General features: G+C 40.0%; 1 protein-coding gene and 1 pseudogene across 3 annotated transcripts in view; both read left to right on the top strand.

Annotated features, from left to right (window-relative positions):
- Positions 1-13,532, top strand: part of LOC118713480 (tripartite motif-containing protein 5-like) — a 73,581-nt gene that overhangs the window by 44,296 nt on the left and 15,753 nt on the right. The gene's annotated exons all lie outside the window — the stretch shown is intronic.
- On the top strand, positions 816-1,529 carry LOC118713517 (annotated as a pseudogene).

The following is a 13,532-nucleotide window of genomic DNA, read 5'->3' as shown; positions in this document are numbered from 1 at the left end:
TAATATTTCTCATTTTTCTACAGTAAATATGTTATTGAAATTGAACTTGAATGTGGTTTATGTTTGCTCTGTGTTAAAAAGTTATTATTGCCCTCTCTAGTTTGGCTCAGTGGTTAGATTTTTGGTCTACTGATGGGATGGTCATTGGTTTGATTCTGGTCCAGGGCACATACCTTGGTTGCAGGCTTGATCCTGGCCCCAGCTGGGTCGTGTGCAAGAGCAAACAAGCTGATATATCTTTCTCTCATTGATGTTTCTCTCTGTGTATCTCTTCACATCCCTTCTACTCTCTGAAAATTAATGGGGGGAAATATCCTTGAGTGAAGATTAAAATAAAAAATAAAAATAAAAAAGTTATTATTCACAGAAATATAGTAGTGTAGCCAGTACAATTGTGAGATTTCTAAACAAATGTGTAGTTAAGTGTTCTGTTGCCCAGGTCAGCCTTACTTTTGCAGTGATGTGCAAGTTTTAAGGAAAAAGAAAAACCATTTCTTCTCCAATGAGACAACAGGGGCATTATTTCTGCAATGGATATTCCCACCAATCCAGAACTTGTGGAACCCCCTTGTCTTTGGCATTTTTATTCCCAAATCTTTTTCCCAAAAAGTAAAAGTTAAAGTAAATAGATTAATTAACTAATTAAATGGTTCTATTATCAATTATTAGCTGCTCTCATCCCTGCATGTCCATAGGAATTTCCAAATGACTCACATTTTGATATAGAAAATAATTGCAGCTCTTCTCCCCCCCACCCCCCATCCCCTGCCCCCCACCCCCTCCCCGCTGCTTGAAGATAAACCTTCATCATAAATGTCATGGTAACTATCCAGACCAGGAAGGTCATGATCAATCAACTACTCAGTGGAAGCAAATGGTCATTGATGTCCTTCACCCTGGGAAGGCAACAGTACCCAAGACAGAAATTCAGGAAAAACTAGCCAAAATGTATAAGACCACACCTGATATCATCTTTGTGTTTGGATTCAGAATCCACTTTGGTAGTGGCAAGACCACTTGTTTTGGCATGATTTATGATTCATTGGACTATGCAAAGAAAAATGAAACCAAACATAGGCTTGCAAGACATGGCCTATATGAGAAGAAGAAGACCTCGAGGAAACAGAGGAAGGAACGCAAGAACAGAATGAAGAAAGTCAGGGGGACTGCTAAGGCCAATGTTGGTGCTGGCAAAAAGTGAGCTGGAGATTGAACAGAAAGAGTAAAGATTCTCGCCGAACCGGTTTGGCTCAGTGGCTAGAGCGTCAGTCTGAAAGGTCCCAGGTTGATTGCGGTCAATTTATGCACATTGGTTGCGGGCACATCCCTAGTATGGGGTGTGCAGGAGTCAGCTGGTTGATGTTTCTCTCTCATCGGCATTTTTGCTCTCTATCCTTCTCTCTTCCTATCTGTGGAAATCAATAAAATACATATATTTTTTAAAAGAATAAAGATTCTTTGGTGACTTTATCTGTGATGACTGTGCAGATTTTTCATGAGAGGATTAATACACTATAAATTTAAAAAAATGAATTGTAAAATGGGCATTCCTGTGTGTGTGTGTGTGTGTGTGTGTGTGTGTGAAATTTATCTAAAATTTCCCTTTGAGGTTTGCCTTCCTTTCACCTCATTACTATGACGACAGGCTATGATTTACTAGCAATACTTTTTAATTATCGACAAATATAAACCCAGGAACTTCATGTCTTTTCAGTTACTGGAATGCCAATCCTCCAATTCAGGATGAAGTCTATAGTTGCAAGGGAAAAAAGACCTGAATTTTTAGATACAACACTTTTCAGTTCCTTGACAGCACTGTCAAAACTACTCAAGCTCTGCCTCTGATAAATACACACACACACACACACACACACACACACACACACACCATGCATGTACTCACAAGCATACTTTTGTTTTCAGTTGTTTTCTCTATGTTGGCCCCAATCTTTCCTGTGGTCTGATATATATGGCAGTTCCCAGGAAGGAAATAAGTCTGTTATTTCACTCCCAGCCCCCAGTGAGAGAGGAGTTGAATCTGGAGTGGATTGATGCAGGCCTTGGTTGGATAAGCATGTCTGGTCTTCTCAAATAAGACAGGTCATTGTTCTTGAGTAAAGAATACAACTAAATTTACTGGTTTTTAGAAAAATGCTAAACCATAATGAATTATGCTCTCCCCTTCACTTAAAGTTCATCTCCAGAGCTAAGCACGTTGTGGTGGTCCACATCCCAGCATATTATGTTCTAAAGTCTCTGTGTTCCCTCTAGTCCCTACATCTTCTGATGGAGAAAAGTTCCCTGACTTTGGATCTATGATTTTTAACTGTTGCTGTATTGAAAATAACAGGGCACAGGAAATAATGTGGTTAGAGTGTGGTGGTGTAGATAAAAAACAGACATTGTAAGTATCTGAGAACATCTTAGGAACAAAACAGAACATGAGAAGAATTTTTAAATAAAATTGGTCAAAGGAGTTTATATAAATGCTAATAATACCATTTTTATTTATGACCACAGCAATTATGTTGACAGTAACACCAACGATAGAACAGAAATATGATCAGCATCAGCATGCTCAATGTAATTAAAATTATATCCATTACAATATAACTGTATGTCTTTCTACTGAAATAACATTCCCCATATACCAATATTTTGTAATAAATCTGGCACCATAAAGAATAACATAAAGATTTCTTCCTGCCTTCATAAATCTGTTGTTGGATGAAGGGGATGAAGAGGATACTAAAAGATAGTATTATGTGATGATAAATACGATAAGGAAAAAATTTTCAGCTCTCAGAATGCATTTTGTGCAAAATTTACATGCTTATCTTTGCACTTGCAAAGCATCAAGAGATTATTTATAGTTAGAAATAAATCCATCCATTCCCATGAAAAGGAAATTTTCAATATAGCTCAGGAAATACACCTATATAAATTCCAGTTCCTGCCTCATGACATATGTGAACAAAGATGAGTTTTTAAGGCAAGCTTATGTTACTCAACTATGGGTTACAAACAATGGCAAAATATCTGTGCTTTCATTAGAAAAATATCGACATTTTGGATGCCCTCCATGTCTATTTTTATTATAAGACTATGTCATGCATACATTGTACCTTGTTAAATTTTTTATTTTTTAATGTTTTCAGTTCTGCCAAAACCGGTTTGGCTCAGTGGATAGAGCGTCAGCCTGCAGACTGAAAGGTCCCGGGTTCGATTCCAGTCAAGGGCATGTACCTGGGTTGCGGGCACATTCCCAGTAGGGGGTGTGCAAGAGGCAGCTGATCAATGATTCTCTCCCATTGATGTTTCTAACTCTGTATCCCTCTCTTTTCCTCTCTGTGAAAAATCAATAAAATATATATTTTTAAAAAATATATAATGTTTTTAGTTCTGCTTTTGATTGATGGTGTAAAAAGGTCCAAATGTTTCCCAAAGAAGTGGGGAAAGTGGACACCTTTGGAGGGGTGAGTGTTTCCCAGAGAAAGACTCCACTTGAAGAGCACCATGTGTCAACCTCCATGCGCTTCCTGCCTCTTAGTTGCTGGTAACATGTCACTGTTACAGCTGTATCACATTATGTCAGAAACAAAAACTGGTAGTTATCTAAGGGGCCAGCTCAAATTCAATAGTATTATGGGAAAAAAATGTCAATAGGTTCAAAAATTTTCTAAATACTAGCTCTTAGTAGCTGCTATTTGGAAAGAAAGATCTTCACTAAAATTTCAAATTTACCTTTCACCAGGACAGCTGCTACAATTTAACTCAAACTAACAGAGCTCTGCAACTGATTATTTTCCCTATCACACTCTGCATTACAAGGACAGGTACTCAGACTTCCTGAATCATGACATTATCCCCAGTAAGTTTTCTAGGATATAAATATAGGATAAGCTTATGTAGTAGGTATAGAATTGAATTGAAATTCTGAATAGTCAGGAAAGCTGTAGACTGTCATTAGATTTCACATTCTTCTTATTCAAATATTCTTGCTAGAATAATCTACAAAACGGATAAAATTATAAGAATATGAAGCAGGAGAAACCAAGATGGTGGCATAAGGTAGACACCTGAATGCAGCCTACCACAACAAATTTGAATTTAGAACTGGAAAACAGGGGAAACATCGCCCTGAAGTGCCAGACAGCTGGCTGAGAGGAGGCTCTGCCTTCTGGGAAGGAGAGAGAAGGCATGCTAAACCTCAGGGACTGTGAAGGTGCGGAGAACTGCACGTGCGAAAAGGCGGCTGCCAGACTTCACTGCTGGCTTACTCTCTGCACACAGCAAATGCGTGGCTGGCTTTCTTATTTGGGAGGAAAACAGAACCACCCTATTCTCTGATAGATGGCCCCAGACAGGAAGAAGCCAGACTGTCAGGCAGTGGGCAGAGATCTCTCGGAGGTGTGTGAAGCCAGCGGCCATTACTGCAGTTCTCAGAAACCAGACCCTCGTAGGGAGGGGCTGACCAAAGCTTGCCTGCACCACCCCAAGACTCTGCCACATCCAAGCAGAGCACAGAAGCCCTTCCAGTGGCTAGCTTTCTCATTAGTGAGGGACAGACAAAAATAAAAGCTTGTCTGTGCCTATACCAAAGAGGTGTACACGCCTGCAATCAATCTTGTGGGATTGAGCAAGGCTTGTCTGTGCCACCCTGAGACCCCACCCCATCCAAGCAGAATTAAGAAACCCTCCTAGCTGAGACACTTCTAATCCTCATAGCCAATTGGCTTGGAGATCAATGCTTCCCAGTGATACCAAAAACAAGCAAGGCTTAACAACAAGACTGCACACACAGCCCACAAAGGGCTACACCAAGACTGTCCACCTCAGGTAACTGGGAGGCTGATCCACTGAACCATATAGGACACCTTAGCACACAAAGCCACCCTACCAACTCATGGAAGCTGTGAAAATGCCGAGACAAGGAAACAGATCACAAACAAAAGAAATAGAGGACAAGAAGCGACTGGATATAGAGTTCAAAACCACGGTTATAAGGTTTTTCAAGAATCCTAGAAAAGGCCAATAAAATAATGAGACCTATGAGGATATGAAAAGGGATCAACTAGAAATAAAGAATACATTGTCTGAAATAAAAAATATTATACAGAGTCCAAAAACAGAATGGAAGATAGCAAGAATCAAGTCAAAGATTTTGAACACAAAGAGCCAGAGGACACTCTCCACAGAAGCAAGAAGATAACAGAATCCAGAAAGTTGAAGATAGTGTAAGAAATCTCTGGGACAATTTCAAACGAATCAACATCAGAATTATGGGGTCCCAGAAGAAGAGAGAGAGCAAGATACCGAAAGAATACTGGAAGAAATAGTGACAGAAAACTTCCCCCACCTGGTGAAAGAAATAGACTTACAAATCCAGGAAGCACACAGTACCCCAAACAAAAGGAATCCAAAGAGGACCACACCAAGACACATCATAATTAAAATTCCAAGAACAAAAGACAAAGAGAGATTAAAAGCAGCAAAAGAAAAGCACCTATAAAGGAACACCCTTACGATTGTCAGCTGATTTCTCAACAGAAACCATGCAGGCCAGACGGGAATGGCAAGAAATATTCAAGGTGATAAATAGCCAGAACCTACAGCCAAAAATACTCTACCCAGCAAAGCTATCACTCAGAATCGAAGGCCAGACAAAGAGCTTCACAAATTAAAAAAAGTTAAAGGAGTTCATCTCCGCCAAACCAGAATTATATGAATTGCTGAAGGGAGTTCTTTAGGAAGAGGAAGAAGATAAAGATAAAAATTATGAACAACAAATGGGTAACTATCAACAAGTGAAACTAAAAGCCAAGGGAATTAAAAAAACCTGATGAACAGTATTAACTGGTGAATATAATAGAATCAGAGGTATGGAAGAGGAGTGGACTGACGATTCTCGGGGAAAAGGGGAGTGGGTGTGCAGGAAGAGCCTGAACAAAAACTGTGCACCTATGGATGAGGACAATGGGGGGTGGGGAAAGAACAGAGGGTGGGGTGGGAACCTGGTGGAGGGGAGCTATTGGGGGAGGGGGGGGAAGAGGAACATTTGTAATAATCTGAACAATAAAGATTAAAAAAAGTAAATAAAATAAAAAAATTTGGCTCTCAAAAGAAAAAATATATATATATATGCTGAAGCATTGACTTTCCTCAGTGTCCTGACTGGTGACCTCCCATTGTTACTGTTCCTAAATTTCTGTTCTGCTTCCTTTGTTTCATTTCTACCCCTATTAACTTAGCTTTCATTTCTCACTCCACTCCTGTGGGGAAACTCCTCTGTGGAGAGCTGGTCACTCCCTTGCTAAGTGAATCTTGTCTAGACTTACAGCTTATCCCCTTCCCTGAGTTAAGACTCCACCTATACATTTCCTGAAAGCAAGAAGGGTAGTTTCTGGGGACAAAGGAGAGGAGGCTTTGGGGGAGCAGACTGAATGTGTTTGGTGTCTTAAATTGTAGTTCTGAAGCTGCTCTGCTTGTGGGTGTCTGCTGACATGGCAGAAAAGAGAAACACGAAGTCAAGGGGAAGAGTGATCTTTATTTAGAGAAAGGGCATTTAAAATAGCAGTCTTATTTATTCCTTGGAGGGACCATTATTTCTCCAGGCTGAGTTACCTCGTCTTCTTCCTATTCTGTAGTTTTGACTTTCTACCTTTCCAAGGTGAGCCAGAATACTCTTCTTTTCCCTGTTAGTCCCTTCCTCCTGCTCTCCAGGAAGCCTGAGAGATTAGCCCTGTTCTCCCTTTTCATAAAGCCTAAACTCCTGGTGAGGCCAGCAGGAGTGAGAGATCTCATCAGGAGGCATGTGGGAGGGATGGGCTCTTAGGGGCTCTGCCAGGGATCAGATCTTCTTGGAGCTGGTCTCTTACTCATTTGTTAAATTAGCATTATTTGTTTATTTGTGTATTTATTTTTACAAACCTTTATTCTTAAATGTACAATAAGCTCACAGACAATACTTCTTCATTCTAGCTGTAGGTGGCAACAGATATTATCACGAGAAATCTAGATGTTAAAACAGGAATGGAATTTAGGATCACCACTGCCCCAGGCACAAGGAACAGCTCATTTCTGGCCAGCTTCCTTCATTTCAAATGGAGGTAGTAATTTTTAAAAAAGAACACCATCTTAGTCTCACCTTTGAGCAACTTGAACCTTGATCTCTGTGTTACTTAGATTTTGATGTTGCTTTTACTCCCTCATCTCAGAGATCATGTATCGGTGTTTTATGCCAAAAAAGATCCATATCTGGTGTATACTAACTGAATTCTCGGGGCTATTACAGGTCCCTCAAAACAGGAAAAAGTTCATTTTATAAATATTGAAAAAATTTAATTAAAATCACAATGCCACATGGACCCACTATATAAAACTGTATTCACTCTTTTTTACACATCTAAATAATTTCCCAGGTATCTGGATGCCAAGAGCTGGTTCACCTTCTCATTGGTACTTACTGAACTATAGTACAGGAAAAGTTTTAAGGATGTTAACTAAACCCTTCATATGACTTTCAAACGTTGGGTGACATTCGGTAGCATTCCTTGTGTGCAGTGGAATCATCCTGATCTCAGCTTTCGTCTTCACATGACATTCTTAATATATGTATGTCTCTCTTTGTACAAATTTCCCCTTATTATAAGGACACATTCATGTTGGATTAAGGCCCACCCTATTGATTTTTTAAAATATATTTTATTGGTTTTTCACAGAGAGGAAGAGAGAGGGATAGAGAGATAGAAACATTGATGAGAGAGAATCATCGATCAGCCGCCACCTGTACACCCCCTACTGGGAATGTGCCCGAAACCACAGTACATGCCCCCAACCAGAATTGAACCTGGGACCTTTCAGTCCACAGGCCGACGCTCTATCCACTGAGCCAAACCGGTCCTGGCCACCCTATTGATTTTATTTTAACATTATCACCTGCAAAGGCACTGTTTCTGCTGGGAGCTAATTCCAGCATGTCATAAATGCAAGAAGTTTCATCAAAAGGTTGATGGGCTTCTATATTCAGCAGGGCTGAAGATATATATTACTGCCTGCTGGAATAGCTGAAAGCATTTCCCCAAACCTGAAAATCTATATTTTATTACCTCCTGCAGGCCAAACAGCTGAACAGCTGTAGGCATTTTCCCAAAACTGAAGATACATATGAGAGCCTGCTGCTGGACAGCTGAGGGCAGTTTCCCCAATCTGACAATGCCTACTGTATACCAAACCTTGCCTTTTGATATGTATATCTGCTTTGCTCTAAGGCAATTTGTGTTAATAAAGAGCCTTGGGTCCTGAGATTCAGAGAGAATTTGGTTACTCTAGCTAAGTGTGCTGCAACAGCACAGCCAAGGGTGAACCTGAGTGGGGGCGGCTGAAGGGCTTGGAAAAGACAGACAAGGGAATGAAAGCTGGGTCTAAGTGGGATGCTGCTTCTCTGAACGACAACAGCATATTTTATAGCAGATGCCGCGAGGCAAAGTAAGGGCATGATCAAGATGTTTACAACATTCCCATGGGTTTCAATCCTACTCAACTACACGCACCTGAACTCTCTCAAGCCCACATCACTCAGGCACGTGTGGTACATGTTCAGACCATAGGTTCAAGCTCACAACCACAGCTGTTGGCTATAACTGTGCTGGGAGGGCCCTACCCTCCAAGCTGGGGCTTGCACGTGGCCACAAGAGGACTGTGCCCTCTCATTAATCCAGGGCTTGAACTTGTCCAAACACTGCAGCCGCTCCCCACAGCTACGTTTCCTCTGGATCCCCCATGTATTCCAAATTTATATTTCTAGTTTCTATTGAAAGGGCAGGGCGGAGCGAGGACAAACTCCTGACTCCACTGTGGGCAGGGCGAAGTTATCCTCCATTTTGTAACTGAACCCTAGCCTTCACCCAACCAATCAGGGTCAGCCGAGGCAGGGACATCACCACCGACAGGCATAAAACCCCAGGGCTTGGCAAAGTTTGCTCTCTCTTCCGACACGCTGCCGGCGTGAGTGGGACAGAGCCCATGCTAGCATGGAAAAGGCTCTTTTGTTTATTGCATCAGACTCCCTGGTGATCCTTGGGGATCACGAAGTCTGGGCATAACACTATTAATTTATGTGCAGCCTCTTTCCAAACCCCTGCCCCTTTCCCAGATTCCTGAACCCTTCTAGATGCTGATAAATACCTCAGCAGTTTCTAAATAAAGTGACTCTCAAACATTCTGGGGGTTATATTTCAATATTTATTAGAAGGACACAATTTAACTCATGATGACACTTAATATGTTTGTAATATGACAGATTTTATCTCTTCAGCATATAACCAGCCTAATATTAAGTCTTTTCTATTCTAATAACAGATGCCTCATTGGAATTTATGTTTCACAGGTCTCTGCCACGTGTGTCATCTAGAGTATATGAACACATCTCCTGTCTAAACATACATTGCAGTGGGCATTTTCTGTTTTCCGCGGAAAACGACAGGTTCCTGAGTGGAGGAGCTGGGGATTAAGAAATTAGAGAAAGAAAGAGACAAGAGGCAGAAATAGATTCATCAAGCTGGGCACTAGGTGGGCACGACCTCTCTGATGGAGAGGTACACACACCCACCACAGACAACACAGCACATTTATTGATTTCCAAAGGGAAAGTTTAAGGTCAAAAGGAGTTTCGGGTGTGCCCAGATCCTATTCATCAAGACCTGGGTAAGTTCCTCATTTTTTGGTACAAGGACGAGATTTATCAAGGACGAGATTTATCATATCAAGACTTGGGTAAGTCAAGGTCCTATTCCTCATTCTAAGCACATGGATAAAAATAAGAAATCAGTACTGATTAAAAGAAAGTCCTTGTGCCTTCTCAGGCGGCCCTCTACATCACATACCTTTAAGTGACTGCTGACACATTGCCTTATGTTCAGGCCAAGGTAAACACTATCTACAAACACAAAACTCCCAGGACTACCCAGATGGCTTTGCTCTTTCTGTTTCTACACCTTAATAGCATTGGGTATCAATTTAGTTCCATGGTACAGATGTTTGTATCCTCTGTGAAAGTAATAAGAAATATATATTTTTAAAAAATACAAATTGGTAGACAGAAAATAGTCACAGGAAAATAATATTTTTTAAAAATATATTTTATTGATTTTTTTTTACAGAGAGGAAGGGAGACGGAGAGAGAGTTAGAAACGTCGATGAGAGAGAAACATCGACCAGCTGCCTCTTGCACACCCCCTACCGGGGATGTGCCCTCAACCAATGTACATGCCCTTGACCGGAATTGAACCTGGGACCTTTCAGTCTGCAGACCGACACTCTACCACTGAGCCAAACCGGTTTCGGCAGGAAAATAATATTGAGTGTCAACTCTAACTGATAATTAAAATAAAATACTAAATAAAAAATTAATAAAATTTTAAAAAGCAATCCTTTCTTCAGATGTGTAAATAAAATAAATGTCTTGTGTGACTCAGTGGTTTAGCATTGACCCATGAACCAGGAGATCGTGGTTTGATTACTGGTCCAGGAACATGCCTGGATTGAGGGTTCAATCCCCAGTAGGGGCCATGCAGGAAGCAGCCAATCAATGATCCTCTCCATCATTGATGTTTCTACCTCTCTCTTTCTCTCCCTTCCTCTCTCTGAAATAAAAAAAAATTAAAAAGAAAACATATAAAAGAAAAAAAAAAAGAAAAGTAGAACATTTTCACTTTCTCATTTTCTAACACATAAGCCGTGATCTAGAATCATGTTGATTAATTTTCTGTGATTTCAAATATGAATGTTAGGAAAGAATATTAATCTACTTCAAATATTAGTACCTTTGTTGTCCTTTGAAATAGAATAATGTCAGTAAGGAACCATATTCTTTTTTTTTCTTAATATATGTTTATTGATTTCAGAGAGGAAGAGAGAGGGAGAGAGAGAGAGAAACATCAATGATGAGAGAGAATCATTTATTGGTCTCCTTCATGCTCCCTACTGAGGATCAAGCCCACAACCCAGGCATGTGCCCTTGATTAGAATCAAAACTGGTACTCTTTAGTCCGAGGGTCAATGCTCTATCCATTGAGCCAAACCGGCTAAGGCAGAAACCACATTCTCTTTAATCTCATCTCCTTGCATAATAAATATTCTGTTTTTAAATATATTTGAACTTATGATCTTTAGTTTTCTAGTGTACAATTGCAGGTTGTAATTTATGTTTTCTAAACATTCTCTTTGAATATACTATTTAACAGTCTGCTATCGATCTCATTGTCTTTTTCGATTGGAGTAAAAACACTTAATATAAGAACTAACACCTTAAATTTTTAGGGCCCTGAGTTGAATAGGTTTAAAATTTCAGTTATGCAAGAGGAATATATTTTAGAAATCTACTGGATAACATCATGCTTATAGGTACTGTATTGTGCTATGAGTAATTATTTCATTATTTTTAAAGTAAGTATTTATTTATTTATTTATTTATTTATTTATTTTTGTAGCTACTTACTATTTATTTTAGGTACAGGAATAGATTTTTTTAATCTAAGTGAATATACTAGATCAGCGTTTTTCAACCGCTGTTCCGCGGCACACTAGTGTGCTGCGAGATGTTGCCTGGTGTGCCGTAGGTGCAGACAAGACAAGAATTTTATAATTTTTCACTATTTTGTTTACTTAATATTTCATAATAAAGTAATTATAAAATACTTTCTTTGTGTTTATTTGATTCCTATTCAAGAGAATTACTTTATATACAGTCAATATAGGCACAGAGTTAAATTTTTTAACATTTTCTAATGGTGGTGTGCCTCGTGATTTTTTTCATGAAACAAGTGTGCCTTTGCCCAAAAAAGGTTGAAAAACACTGATCTATTCCATAACTATCTTGGAATCCCTCTCCCCCAACAGGTCTTCCAGAAATGGAGAACCGAAGAATTTCTTGTGAGACAGGGACCAGAACAGACACTGGACAAGCAGCCCAGTGTTTTCATTTCTCTTGGCTAATAAGCAGGGTCGGAGCAGTGGGGAATAAAAATGCCAGACGCATGCTGCAGGAACACTCTTTCCTGTAGCATCTGCCCTGATGTCTCACTGGAGGGGAGAAGAGGCTCTACTCACGCCTGAGGACAACTGCAGCCCTCAGCTCCCTGAAAAGAGTGAGGCTGGCCGGGAAAGGGAAACACTGACCTACATGCCTAACTGCTGAGGAGCCCGTACAGAACCCCTGCCCTGCCTCTATCACTGGAAGTCAGTGTGTGAACCAACTCCTGAAACATAAAGACATGCCTGGGCAAACAGAGGAAAGGCTTTCTAATGAAAGAGAATTACTATGGGAAGAGAAAAAGAGCAAATCAAAAATTTAAAAAATATATATTTTATTGATTTTTTACAGGGAGGAAGCGAGAGGGATAGTTAGAAACATTGATGAGAGAGAAGTATGGATCAGGTGCCTCCTGCACACTCCCTACTGGGGATATGCCTGCAACCAAGGTACATGCTCTTTACCAGAATCGAACCTGGGACCCTTGAGTCTGCAGGCCATCACTCTATCCACTGAGCCAAAATAGTTAGGGCTCAAATCAACTTTTATCTAGTACAGTGTTTTTCAACCTTTTTTGGGCAAAGGCACACTTGTTTCATGAAAAAAATCACGAGGCACACCACCATTAGAAAATGTTAAAAAATTTAACTCTGTGCCTATATTGACTATATATAAAGTAATTCTCTTGAATAGGAATCAAATAAACACAAAGAAAGTATTTTATAATTACTTTATTATGAAATATTAAGTAAACAAAATAGTGAAAAATTATAAAATTCTTGTCTTGTCTGCACCTACGGCACACCAGGCAACATCTCGCAGCACACTAGTGTGCCGCGGAACAGCGGTTGAAAAACGCTGGAATAGATAACAATCTATGAGGTAGATTCTCTCTCTCTCTCTCTCTCTCTCTCTCTCTCTCTCTATTTCTCTCTCTCTCTCCCCTCCATCTGCACTTTGCTTGACTTCAGTTCCCACCATAAAAATAAATTCTTCAGCCCCAAGGCAGAGCGCATGCTCTGCTCCTCCCTCCTCAACAGGCTCCTGGTGGGTCTCAGGATGGGTTGGATCTTGGATGAGATGCAAAATAATTGGAGGTTCCTGTTTTTGATCATGTTGGAGACATAGAACAGGGATAGATATTAAATGATATCTACCATGATACAATGTCTACCTCTGACCATGCTTTTCATCAGAGACTGATCTGGACCACAGTCTCTGTAGCCAGAGGCTAACTGCATATGGCCTCTGGGCTGTTTTCAGTATCTGGACCACTAGCTAGAATACACTTCTGTTCTCCTTCAGTCTCATTCCTTATCAGGTTCCCTTCATGTATGATGAACATGGTACCAGTGAGCAGTTTTAGTGGGTCTAAATTCATGCAGACTTTATATTTTCTTAATGCTGTATTTTACTAGTTATGTTGTACCTTAAGCCTATGTTATTACTTTGATATTTCTTATAGGTTATTGAGGACATGTTTATTATTTTCAAATTGGAT

The sequence above is a fragment of the Pipistrellus kuhlii genome, unplaced genomic scaffold (assembly GCF_014108245.1).
Source record: "Pipistrellus kuhlii isolate mPipKuh1 unplaced genomic scaffold, mPipKuh1.p scaffold_m20_p_9, whole genome shotgun sequence".
NCBI classification, from domain to species: Eukaryota; Metazoa; Chordata; class Mammalia; order Chiroptera; family Vespertilionidae; genus Pipistrellus; species Pipistrellus kuhlii.
This window is presented reverse-complemented; position numbering and strand designations above follow the sequence as displayed.